This window comes from Indicator indicator, chromosome 19, assembly GCF_027791375.1.
Source record: "Indicator indicator isolate 239-I01 chromosome 19, UM_Iind_1.1, whole genome shotgun sequence".
NCBI classification, from domain to species: domain Eukaryota; kingdom Metazoa; phylum Chordata; class Aves; order Piciformes; family Indicatoridae; genus Indicator; species Indicator indicator.
In genome coordinates this window covers 1,142,176-1,155,040 of record NC_072028.1, presented here as the reverse complement: position 1 = coordinate 1,155,040, position 12,865 = coordinate 1,142,176, and positions in this window count along the sequence as shown.

Sequence of the window (12,865 nt, the reverse complement as noted above, 5' to 3'; positions counted from 1 at the left end):
GAGAGCTCTCACAAAGACTCGAAAGATGAGATTCCAGTAATTTCCACCTAAACCAGCTATTTATTTGTCCAATCAGAGGTGAAGGGTCCTTTTCTGATGGTGTACATAATGCGTTCTTCTCTCTAGGCATTGCCACTGCACCGCCGTCTACTTGAACATATCATTCACCACTAAACTGTAACTGTCAGTGGCAGCATTGCTAAAAGCAGTGGTACAAAAGGGCTGTTCTGCACTCCCTGCTCACTGTCCTGCAGTGGAGAGTTCACCCCAGGGAGGCGTGTAGAGTTACTTTCCAAAAGTTAGCACCTTATCACATGGCAGCAAGCATGATAAGATAAATGCTAGCACTTTAGCTAGTGGTGTTGAGTGCTGCTCTTGGAGAATGCAGTCTCACAGGTTTTTGAAAACTTAGATTCCCAGAACTAATGACTTAGGAAGCAAACAAGTGACAGTTTCAGCATGAGTCAAACGATGGCATTCTCTGCAGAAGCACCAAGCCAGCTTCCCATCCTACAAGGGTCCATAGCCATCCAAAGACTGTTTTAGCTCATTAAAGAAATACAGCAAGCATCTGGCCTAAACCCCATCTCCCAGAGGAATAAATCCAAAAGATTGGCACATGCAGGGTCAGAGCAACTGAAGAAAGTGACAGACTTCTATAATTGCTTGTGGTGTACAAATGCAGCCATGGTTTCAAAATGCATTCATATCAACTTGATGATTTGGCACTTAGCAAAGGATTCCTCTTTTTGTCTGACAGGGTTAGCAAAGGCACAGTCATCTTTCTACTACTTTTATACAAGCCTCCATTTGTTACCCACTGCTTTATGAGTGGATGTTGATACATTATTAAACCCAGAGGGGGACAGTGGTGTTTGTATTCTCTTTTCAGCTTTGTGTTCTTTTCTGGATGTACTTTTTGAGATTATTATGGTGATTGTCTTCCTGGGGAAAACAAAGGAGAGTTGAGCAGAACTAATGGAGAGGCAGCCCCTTGCAACACTGGTGTTTTACAACAAGTATTAGCTGTAGATAGGATGTACACACTTGCAGATTGTGCATAAGCTTTTACAGTAACCTCAGAGCTCTGGGGAAATATATGTCTTCCATATAGGAAGTGAGATGACTCTTTTTTTTTTTTATGGTTTGTTTTCTACCATGTGTTGATGATTTACATGCAAATCACACATCTGTATGTTTTAAAGAATTCCTTGCATTCTCAGGAGAATTGATCCAGCCTTCCTGAATTTATATTCTAAATAAATCCATCGTCGCTGTCTTTAACTGTATCCAAAATTACAATAAAATGAAGATTCTTCTGCTCCAGAGGAAGTGGGAATGAGCAGATCAGATCCTCTGCCTGTGCAAATTGGGACATTTCTGTGCCAGTCCTCAGCATGTGGAGAATCTGCCTGATTCCCTCGGATGTGATCCACTCTCCTCTCTGGCAACACCACTGCAGTTCAGTTTATTATGCTCCAGTGACTTTTTGAAAGCCATTTGTGGTGCCCTTGAAAAGTACAAAGAGCATCCAATGGCCACTAATTCTTAAGTGGAATAATTAACTCCTTTCACAGAACTTTTTGATAGTTTAGAATTTCCTTCTGCAGGAAAAGGGAGGCTGGGGTGGGGGGCAGTGAGAAGAATTCCTCTGAACTGCTGGGTTTCTGTTAGCAAAGGACAAGAGGTATGTGTCCTGAACTGCTGCCAAGCTTCCACTGGCCTAGATTAACCTGCCCTGCTGAATGCTCCTTGGCAAGTCAGCTGCTCCTTTAGAAAGTCAGCTTCTAATTAAAAATCTCTCTGTTTATAATGAACATACTTAATGTGATAGCCATCTCCTGCAAAAAATGACAGTGCAGCCCTCGCCCCCTTTCTGACCTAGGAGTCCTGGCCTGCAAACTGGAGGACAGTGGGCATGTGCACACTGCTGTACTTGCAACCTTCTGCCTTCCCAGTGACCAGCCCAGCCTCAGAAGGAAGTAGTACAGACAGGTGCCTCTTACCCAAACAGCAGATGCTAGAGAAGGCGGGGAGAGAATTGTTTTAATTGGATTGTCTGTCCAGGTCCATTCCTTATGGAAGATCTCAGTGCTTCAGGTTAAACTTCTCCTATCACCTTCAATGTAATACTTCCACCATTTAAGGGAGCTGCTTTGGACCACACTTAGCTCTGAGGTATTTTTATTTGCTTGTCTTTACAATATATATTCAGGAGTCCAATTTAAGCTGTTCCTGAAAGCAAGTCATCCCATAGTAGTATTTGCTGCACTGCTTTGCATGGAAAGCATGGAAAAGGCTTTGCATGGAAGCAAAACCTTCCCAGGCACTGTGGCCAGAGAGGGAGGTGACTCGCTCTGGTGTTCAGCCCAGTCTTCTGCCAGCACCCTCCTTAGCACTTTGCCTCCCTCACAAGCAAGTTAAGGCTGCACTCCCACCACAGCTTCAAGGGCCAGCACGCTATCCAACATGTACATACCTGCTCTGCTCTTCAGAATTTGATCATACTGTAGAGCAGAGGTAATTTCATTTCATACCTTGTCAGTCTCTTGTGGCTCTACTCCCTTCCAGTGTTCAGCATCATCATGGTAAAAGGCTGAAAGGTAAGGTTTCCACCTAGAATAAGTGATTTGTTTAAACCCAGGCAGCAGCAGCTGTTGTTGCAGGATTTCCTCTAGGCAGGTGCATTCCATTCTGTATAATCAAGCACAGCTTTGCTTTGCCAGCATTCAGGAGAAAAACTGCAGCTCCAGTGAAATTTGACAGGGTTTTTTTTATGTTGGTTTGGGGGTTATGTTTTTAAATGGAAGAGAAAAATAAAAGCAAATCTAAAATACTGCTGTGCTGTACTCTGTAGTGCAAGTGACAGTTTGTGCACATTTTACCTCTCGTCTGGGGAATTCTGGACATGAGAAGGCTTCTTCTAATCCTTTTACTTCTTAAGTAAAAGGACCCTTTTGTTAATCAGCTCAGCACAGATGTAAACGTACAGTTCGTTTTATGCCGTGATTGTTCTCCAGAAGCCTTTGCTGTACCTTCAGAACATTTCCCTCAAGGAAAAACAGTAAAGCTTGTTCTGCTTCGCATCAGGGCTGCACCTTTCCCTTTTGGTAAGGGCTGGTACCGGCTCCCCGCAGCACACAGCCGGCGGGGGCCGCTCAGAGTTCCCCACGCATGGGAGGGCATCTTCCAAAGAAAGGACCAAAAGAACAATTTGAACACAAACCAAGAGAATGCACTCAGATAATTGAGCTTTCAGAGAGAGTTTGTTTGGGTTTCTTTCCCTTTCACTTGTGTGCACGTGTGTATGTATTGTGTAAGGTGGAGCTTCAAAAGGAAAACGTGGTCAGAGGAGCTCTTTAAGACCAGAAATTCCAGAGTAGTGAAGTAAACCAAAGCTCTAAAACGAGACAAAAAGCTGCTTTCTTGTGTTTCAAGAAAAGTGTAAAAGTTTGTGATCCATCCTGTAACTAATGCCATAACTAGAGTATATAAATTGACTTAAATTAAGTTTTCATTTGAGAAATATTTTCATTTTCTTTAAAAGAATATAGTTTTCTTCCAAGAACTTGGACCGACGTTGATTTTTATTTTGTAGGAAATTATATAAATTCCCAGTTTGTATATCATGTAACTAGTTTACATGCTGAAAATATACAGTAGGTTAACTATTTTTGTATATATATATATATATATACACCCTTGTAAAACCTTTCCATGTGCTTCTGTTTTTTTAGTCTCTAGAATGACATTGTGGTTTTTGTGTTTCAGTGTTTTGATTCCCTTGATTTTTGAAGAAAAAAAAAAGAGAATTGGGAAATGTAGATTTATTTATCTAAAGAAGAAGCTACTTGCTATCATCCTAAGTTATTTAATATTAAAGTCAGAAGTTTCATTTAACCTTAGATGCTATAATCTGCTTTTTTTCAATAAAGACATTTTGTAGTTTTCTTTGGGTTTGTGCTTTGTTGCATGTAAGGTTTGGATTTATTTAGGTTTTTTTTGTTTGGGCTGTTTGGGTTTTTTAGGGGTTGGGGTTTGTTGGTTGGTTGAGGGTTTTTTTTTGCTCCAGGTGGGCACTAAAGATTTTTCAGGAGCCCCTTATATTGCTTAAGAAATACCTAACTGATATTAATTGATTGCAGCTACACTCATGAAAGATTTTGGTCTTCCAGTGCAAGTGTTACTAATTAAGGTCTAAAATATGCCCACAGCTAATGTTTTGCAGCTGCACTTAGAAAAGAATTTAGCCACACTGGCAATGTTTAATTAAGCTCTAACCAGTCTGGCTAGTTCACATGTAGGACAGTCAGTATTGAGGAACACTTCCTTTTCAAGACTCTCCTTGTTTTTTGGCATGCTCCAGTAGAGAAGCACTTGCCTGGGCTATGAGCTTGCACAGCTTTAACCATCAGACCTTGGGTTGGGGAATTCTCTCAGTTTTGTTGCTAACTCAGAGTAATTCTGAAACTCTGACCAGAGCTCTAATAGGATAAAAAAAAAAAACAACAATAACAACAACCAAAAAAACTTTAAAATATATTTTACCTTTCTGAAGGTCTGTCTTTGCCAACTTGCTGGTCTCCAGTTTCATGGCACAGATGGGAGCTTGGTCACGTTTACCTTCCACATGCAGTCATCCTGTGTGTCAGGCAGAAGGTTCTTCAGCACTTGGCTCCAGCTATGGCCAAAAGTGGATGCCTGGAGAGAGGATAAGATTGAGTTGGTGCCTGGTCTCCTCATATTCAGTCTACAGCTGTGGGTGCTCATTCCTCCAGAAGCCAAATATTCACCAGCCTCTACTTGAGTGTGATGCCACCTTCTCCTGCAAAGAAAGAGGCCTGCTTTGCAGCTCTGCTCCCCTGGCTTTGCAAAGTACAGATGACTTCACATTTGGAACTGACACTTCCTGGTGGTTTTTACACAATGGCCATTTTGGCAAATTCTATTCCAGCACAGACAGGATGGAAAGAGTTACAAATGCCAGAATTGTTTTAGGGACAGTCTGCACTTCTATGCTTTGAAACAGATGTACCACACTGCTACAGGGACCTCACATCTATGCTATTTTCTCACTCACAGTCTTAAAGAATTCATTTCAAACTAGCAATTCACACCCTCCTTGAATAAAAAATTAAAAAAAAAAATCACAGAGACTGGCCAGCTCTTAACAGTGCTTCACCACATGAGTGACACAAATGTAGTCAATAACCTCTAGGACAGACAGAATTTATACCAACCCATAAGCAGCTGGGCTGAAAAGAACAGAGGGCTTCAAAATACTAACTGCCCCTTGTGGGCCTCCTTGCAGGAAACACATAGTTGGAAAATGAACATACATTCCCTGCAGGAAGGGTATGAGTCAGGAGCTAGCTCCCAGGGGGAAGCACCACAGAAGCCTGCAGTGTTGCAGGACTCCTTGGATGGCAGCTGAGCCACAGGGCAGTGGACGAGTGGGGGCTGTCACACGACGCACGGCTGCTAAATCTGTCCTGGAGATGGTTTGGGAGGGCTTTGCTCTTCACCTTAGCAGTCATCCCCATGTCTGTACCCTTCACCTTGCAGCTGTTGAGTAGAACAAGAGTTGTTATTCCCCAGGGCTGAACCAGAGGCTCTTGGCTGGTGCTGGGAACCATTAGGAATCCATGACCTAGGCTGGTGAGGCTGCCTTCAGCTCATGTTACTCAACTTTTAGTCCCTCTAATTCATAGGCTCAGAGTAAGGTGGAGAAGACTTCAAGGGGGCATCTGGTGCAACACTCCCCCTACCCCAAGCACAGTGCACAGGTGTGTGTATAGCTATATAGGTGTAACTCCCTATATATGCACTACCTTAAATATCCCCTTGGGTGTTGCTGGGGAAGCTGAAGTTGCAGTCTCCTTCCCACCACTGCAGCATTTCTTAACAGTGCCAGTCTGACAAGTAGTGATAAAGCTGCTCACATTTGGCATTCCAGGTTTCTTTCCAAGGCACCAGCTTGCTGCATCACTGATGCCCCTGCCTTCAGCTTCACACCACCTAACAGAGAGAGAGAGAGAGAGAGAGAGAGAGAGACAGAAACAGAAGTGGCAGAGGTTAGCAAATGCAGGAAGGCAAAGAACCAGGGCCCAGTGTGAGAGCCGCAGGCTGCAAAGGTTCTGGGCTGGCACAGCTGTTTGCAAAGGCTTTTTTTCCCCCCCGCTACTATAACATCCTCATTTCACTCACTGATTTACTTACACTAAACATTGGAAGCAGCAACAGACAGCTTGACTTGTGAAATCTCTTTAAAAGCAGTGGGCATTAGGCTGCAGTTACAGCCACTCTCCCATCCAAGAATCCAGACCTCCTTACTCTGATTGCATTTTAGGGCAGCAGCAACTTGAAGGTTTCTTCCCACCCCACTTGCAAGTCTGAGTGCATGCAGCCTTAAAAAGCACTGAATTGAGCTGCATTTACCTGGGATCTGTGATCCCAGATGTTATAACCTCATGCTTGGGATTGGCTGACAGATAAACTTAGAAGGAGGAACTGCTAAGCAAGGTCTGGAAACAGCGAGAGCTGCTAGCTGTTGAGCAGGACACATCAATCTTTGGAAGCCTAAGATGGAGAGGAAAGTGTTACCCATTAAGCAGAGGGCATTGGTTTCTGGAATGAATCACAAGTCATCCCTCAGTCATCACTGTTGTGCTCAGCAGCTGCTGAGTTATGTATTTTAAAAGCTATGGAATTAACCACAATTTTTGGTCAAACATCAGAACAAAAATATTTTCTTCCTGTTCAGCATTCATCTTATCTTAGTGCTCAGTGCAGTGCTCACCACCCCTTCACCTAATAGTGAGACAGCAAAACTCATTTGCCAAGTTGTTTAAGAGCACACAGTAAGACCAGGCACATTTCTGCTGCACCTGCATTTTTCCTGTGCTGTCAGTTCCTGCCTCATCAGAAGAAAATGTGTTGCATTAGATGGCATAATTCACTTCACAATCACACAGCACAGAAGCACAGACTGAAAGCTGTACAAAAAAGCCATCTGAAAAACTCTTTTGCCAGAAGTGATAAAATGAGTATCTATCGAGCAACACATTTAAGGACAAATTCTTAAAAGCCTGTGTCACAGCAGGAAAACAAAACAAAACACCAAAAAAACTCCACAACCTCCCACATTTGTACTTGTCTGGGAAGCCCTCAGCTCAAAGGACAAGCAGTGCATTGGCTTGGCTCAGGAATTCAAGTGGTTAAATGGGCTCTGCAACAACCCCCTGTTCATGAGAATCTGGCACTTTTGAACTATTGCAGGAATGCTCAAGCCAACTGATCAGTTAATTACTGCTACCCTGGCAAAGCAAATTGAAGCCAGAGGCAGCCCCCGGTGCTTCCAAGTGCGGTAAGTGACCTGGGCACTTCGCAGCTGCTGTAAGTGGGCCTTGGGCCACTGAGCCTGAGGGATCTGTGCTGATCCATACTAGGTCAGAGTGTCTCCTGCTCTCTGTAAGACGGGGCATTAATATAGGGAAGAAAAGGATTTCATCGAGCTGTGTTTCACACCTTTATCCTGTAGCTGAAAGCTTCCTGATTCAAATGCAAGCAGCTTATCAGCGGGGAAGGTGCCTTTGCATCTTACAAACGGAATCAAAGGAAGAAGGTGGAGAAAAAACAAAGTTTTCTTTAAACTTTTCTTACTTTGTTTTGCAGCACATAGTAGAGAATCTGCTAGATCAGTGGCTCTGGCAGCCAGCAGACAATGCTTTGATAAAGCATGCTGCATTTCACCAGGAAATTTAATTTCAGTTTAAATATTTTAATTTTTTGCATTAATCATATCTTCAAAGTTAAAATCTTTTCCTTTGCTGATAATCCAAAAGATAAAATGAAGCTAGGCACCTACTGCACTGCAGGCAGTAGTTTCCATATCACCTTCCCCAAAATTCTGTGGCTTTATTTGCACCCCAGGTCTAAGGATCCCCTGCAGCAGGAATTTGCTTGCCAGCCTAGCAGGGGGAGTCAGGGACCAAAAGCAAGAGCACCAAGACCGCTGTTTCCTTTGAGATGGGTTCTCTCTTGCAGCCTTGTACACAAACAAGCAGCCCAGAAAGCAGCACTGCAGCGAGGATGCTGCAGAGACTCAGCAAGGCTCCCCTGTTGCACAGGAATGAAGAGGAACAGGACTGGATGCAACATGCCAGCTGTCATCCCTGCTTGCGAAGGGACAGCAAAGCAGCCGCCGGCGCTCTCTGTGGGGCAGGAGCAGCCTCCACTCTTCACCAGTTCTACTACCAGTGCATGTGGTCCTTTGCATCTGCCCATGGCAGTGGCAAAGGTTCTGCTTGTCCTAAGAGCACTCCTACCTCAGCCCCCCAGCCTCACACAACCTTACCAGCTCATACAGACACGGCACTGCCCAGTAACAAGCCCAGAGGCAGAGGTGTGAGCAGGCTGGAGGGCTGCCTGGGGCCAAGCTCTCCTTTCAGAGGGAAGCAGGCCAGGGGAGGTGCCCTGGCAAAGGGTTACAAGGCTTTTAAACGATCCCAGTATTACTCTTTGGAGGGAGGTGATACCAACTCTTGCCTGTACACTTGCACATCACCGGCTCTGTCTGGCAGCACACATTATTCCTCAGCCCCTCTCCAGCCAGAGTTTACTGAACTCCCTGGTTTACCAAGGCAGGAAATTCTCCCTGCCCAAGCTGCAGAGTTGCACTCAAAGCCGGGCATCAGAGATGGCAGGAACAGGACCTGTGAGCTTTGCTCTCTGCAGCCGTGGTGGGGTATGGGCCAGGGCCAGGCTGCAGCAGCAGATGAGGATCAAAACCCTGTGTGCTCTGAGTGCCTGTTATTAGACACTGCCCTGCAGCCTGCCACAGCGAAGGACACCTTTGTGAGCACAGCAAGGGACACCCTCCTGAGTCTCACTGTGTTTGGCTCTTGGGTGAAAAAAACAGAAGTTACAGCAAGTTAACTAAAACAAGGCAAGCCAGAAGGTGGGAGAGCCAGAGCCGGCCTGGCCAGCGGCTTGGTTTGGGGAGCAAATGACCACTGCTTGGCCTCCTGCACAGTGCCAAGTGCATTGACTTTGAAGGACATGGGAATGTCACCAGAGGACCTTTTCCAGCAGAAATATCAAAGTTATTTCAAAAGAGATACCCCTGAGGAGCATACTCCATCCTCCCCAGTGCTTTCTGGTGTGCACAGCATAGCCAGACACCGAGCAAGCATTAGAAAGGCAAGAGCAGCACCACCAGCCCCTCTCCTCCTCTTCCACAATGACTGTTTGAACATGGGGGCTGGCACAAAGCCTCAAACACCTCACCTTGTGTAACACCTCTGCCATGTTCCTCACCTTGAGATCAGTGATTCTTACCTGGGAGGCCTTGGAGGAGACCCTCTCCTGTGTGAATTGCAGTGAACTCCACTAAGTTCTACCACTGCAAGTCCAGGTTTAGCTGTGCAACCATCTCAGCAATTTGTTCCTTTTTTTTTTTTTTTTTTTTTTTTTTTTTTTTTGTAGCAGAAGCTTCTGGCAGTCACTAAAAATAAGTTTGTTTGGGTTTTTAAACCTAATCCAAACACATTTGTGTTGTTTTTCAAGCTGGCACTTCCCCCCTCCCTTGTCCCTACTTGACAAGAGATTTTTCAGCCATCAGGACTGCTCTGCATGCACAGAAATATCTCGGGTTATTTTTCCCATCATCAAAAGCAAACAAATCCTAGAGCAGCCCTGGCAGGCTGCTTCCGGCCAGCATCACTGCCCCCCTGGAGACCCAGTGCTCAACTGCTGCTTCAGAGGGCAAACAAGAAAGTTTGCTCACAACAGAAAATTAGACAGAAAAAATTGCTTCCCCCCACCCCCCAAAAAACCCCCCAACCAAAACCCAAAGAGCCACAGAACAACCCAGACTCTGGCCCAACTACTTGTCATTAACCATTTTCCCAGGCAGCAATTTAGAAGCATATGAGGGGCTTGGCCGGTATCAATCAGCATTTATTTTTATTTTTATTTATTTCCATGCTTTCCCCACTCCCCTCCTGCTGGCAGCCCCATTTGATAACTCCTGGCCAGTGCTGGCAGCTCCTCATGCTGCAAGTCACTTGGAAGCATTCCTGATGCAGCTCAAGCGATGCTGTCAGCTACCAGGATGCCCTCTGCTACTGCCTGCTTCTTCTCCCATGGTTTCTCCTAGAAGGCCCTTCCTGATTACAGAGGATTGGCATTTAGAAGGAACTGCAAAGTTATTTCCCTCATTATCCTGTAAATCTCTCCCTAATCCCCTTATCTGCTGTGATAGCTAATTGAATTGTGCCAGTCAGAGCTGGGAACATGCTAGTGCTACCAACTGTACTCCCCTCTCTCATCTTCAGTTGGGACAGGAAGTTTCTGAGGGAAAAAAAGCTGTTTTTTAAATTACAAGGAAAACATTTTTGCAGCTCTAAGTTTACAGGTAAGCCATAGTACATTAGAGGTTGGAAGAGACCTCCAGAGACCATCGGGTCCAGCCCCCCTGCCAGAGCAGGATCACTTCCTGCTCCAGTATTGCCAAAATCTTCTCAGCCTGATGTAACAGGAATGCTTTCTGTATCAGACCTGCCACACCAGAGAACAAGAGAATTGTTTGGGTTAGAAACCCGACCATCAACCCAACATCACCATGGCCACTAAACCATGTCCCTAAGTGCTATGGCCACGTTTCTAGAACACCTCTAGGGATGGTGACTCCATCACCTCCCTGGGCAGCCTGTTCCAACCCCTGCAGCACAAAAATTTTTCCTAATCTCAAACCTAACCTTCCCCTGGCACAATTTCAGGCCATTTCCTCATCCTATTCTCTGATACTAGGGAGAAGAAACCAACTCCCACCTCACTCCAACCTCCTTTCAGGGAGTTGTAGAGAGCAAGGAGGTCTCCCCTCAGCCTCCTCTTCTCCAGACTAAACAACCCCAGCTCCCCAGGCGCTGGGAATATCTAGCACTGAAAGCTCTCCTCATCAACAAAGACTACAAGTCCACCCCAGCCACCCCCAGCAGCACCACTCCTACCACAGGTTTACACTGCTGAGTATAAATTAGAGATTGCAGAAGCAGGCCACAGGAATTTTCCCAATTAGTCCTTTGCTTTTCCTCTCCATTATAGGTAACAGTGGTGAGAAAATTGCTAGCCACTCTCTGGAATTGTTGACAAAGGCTTCTGGAATGCTTTGCATTCTTGTGATAGAGACCACTACTGGCACCCTGAGCCTTGGGTCTGCAAGGTCAGATGAGTCACTGCAGTGTCTCCTTTTCACGCCTGATCAACTGTGCAGAAACCTGAGGACAAATACTCCTGATACTCCTGCAAATCACTCTTGTGTCCTGGGGAATCTTCATTGAAGAACATGCAAAGAAAGCAAGAAACAAAGATGTGGAGCAAGAAAATCACAAATGTAAGCAGAGCTACAGAAACCATCTGGGGGCCTAAACTAACTTTTGCTACCCACATACAGCACCAGCACAATGGAGAGCAAATGAATTTGTCGAGCAACTTTATAATTTACTAACCATGTTCATGTTAGCACATCTGCTAGCTCATGAGCCACTCTTCAGGGAGCTCTAGAAAGATTACAGTAGCTCTAACCACTGTAAAGCATTCAGAAGGTGAAGCTCAAGCACATAAGGGACGCTGGTTGGGAAAGGTTCTATCACAGCTATTAACTGCAAAGAGATAACCAGAGGCAGCACTGAGCATTCCCAAACCCCACTGCATCAAGCTTTGTACACACAGGGTTGCACAAGCCACTACACAGGATTTCATATTCCCTTTTAATCTGGAGCCTAGTTCTTGAGCTTGGTCTTTACTAACAACAAGGGTGCCCTGGGCTGGGAAATGCACAGCGACTAGATCATGGCTGAGTAAAGGTCAAGGAGTGAAGACACTGCTGCAAGGGGAAAGAACACCACTGCCTTTCTTTCCTTTGGAGACAAACTGCTTCCCAGGGCTGGGCTTCTGGAAAAATCAACAGCTGAGCATGGCTTGTGAAGGTCATTGGCCTGAAGTGGTGAAGCCACTCTGCCTGGGGGGAGGCACAAGCAGATCTGCTTATTTTTAAGGGTACCTGAGCTGCCCACCGCACTGCCAATCTTCCCAGCTCTGGCTCTCCAGACAGGTTGTCGCTCCCTTGTCTTCCCAACAGCAAACTACCAAGATTTGCTTCAGCAATTTGACTCACTGATTTCCCAGCAATTCCTTGCCACTACAGGACTGAGCCTGCCTGTCCTCACGTCTAAGGATAGCTCTAAAAGTGTAGCATGACTTTCCTAAGTCTCTTGCTCCTGCTTTCACACCACCCCCTCTTGTGTGGTGGCACACACAGTCAGGCAGCTGTGCAGGGGAGCAGATCAGGAAACCAAACTGGGTTACAACTAACCCACCAATGAAAGGAACAAAGATTTGTGCTCAGTCAGATCAGCTACTTGGTTGATGCTTATGCTAGCAGGAGCCTGGGTCAGCACCAGTGCAAGGTGGTGGCCTGATGTATTCAGCAAACTACAGCCCAAGTGAATATCTCTGCCCACAGTGTGGCCAGAAACAGGCAACAGGAGTCTGGAAGATGCCACTGATGCCTCCATTAGGGCATAACCCTGATTAAAACCAGATTAGTTACTTAACACCTTTCTTGAGAGTCATTCTTTTTCCATAGCTGTTAGACTGGTTGCCTGGAAGCCAGCAGTGCTAGCCCTGCTCAAGAGGCACACTGTCTGGATGTCAGTTTGCAACAGTCAACTTTATTGGGGTTTTCCTCCCACTTAGAATTTAAAAATATTTTGCCATGCAGCTAGCCTTAGAGAGAGATGGTTTCTTGTTCTCTTGCTTCTAAGGGAAACTTGAAACAAATTAAAATTATTCTGGCCTCCCC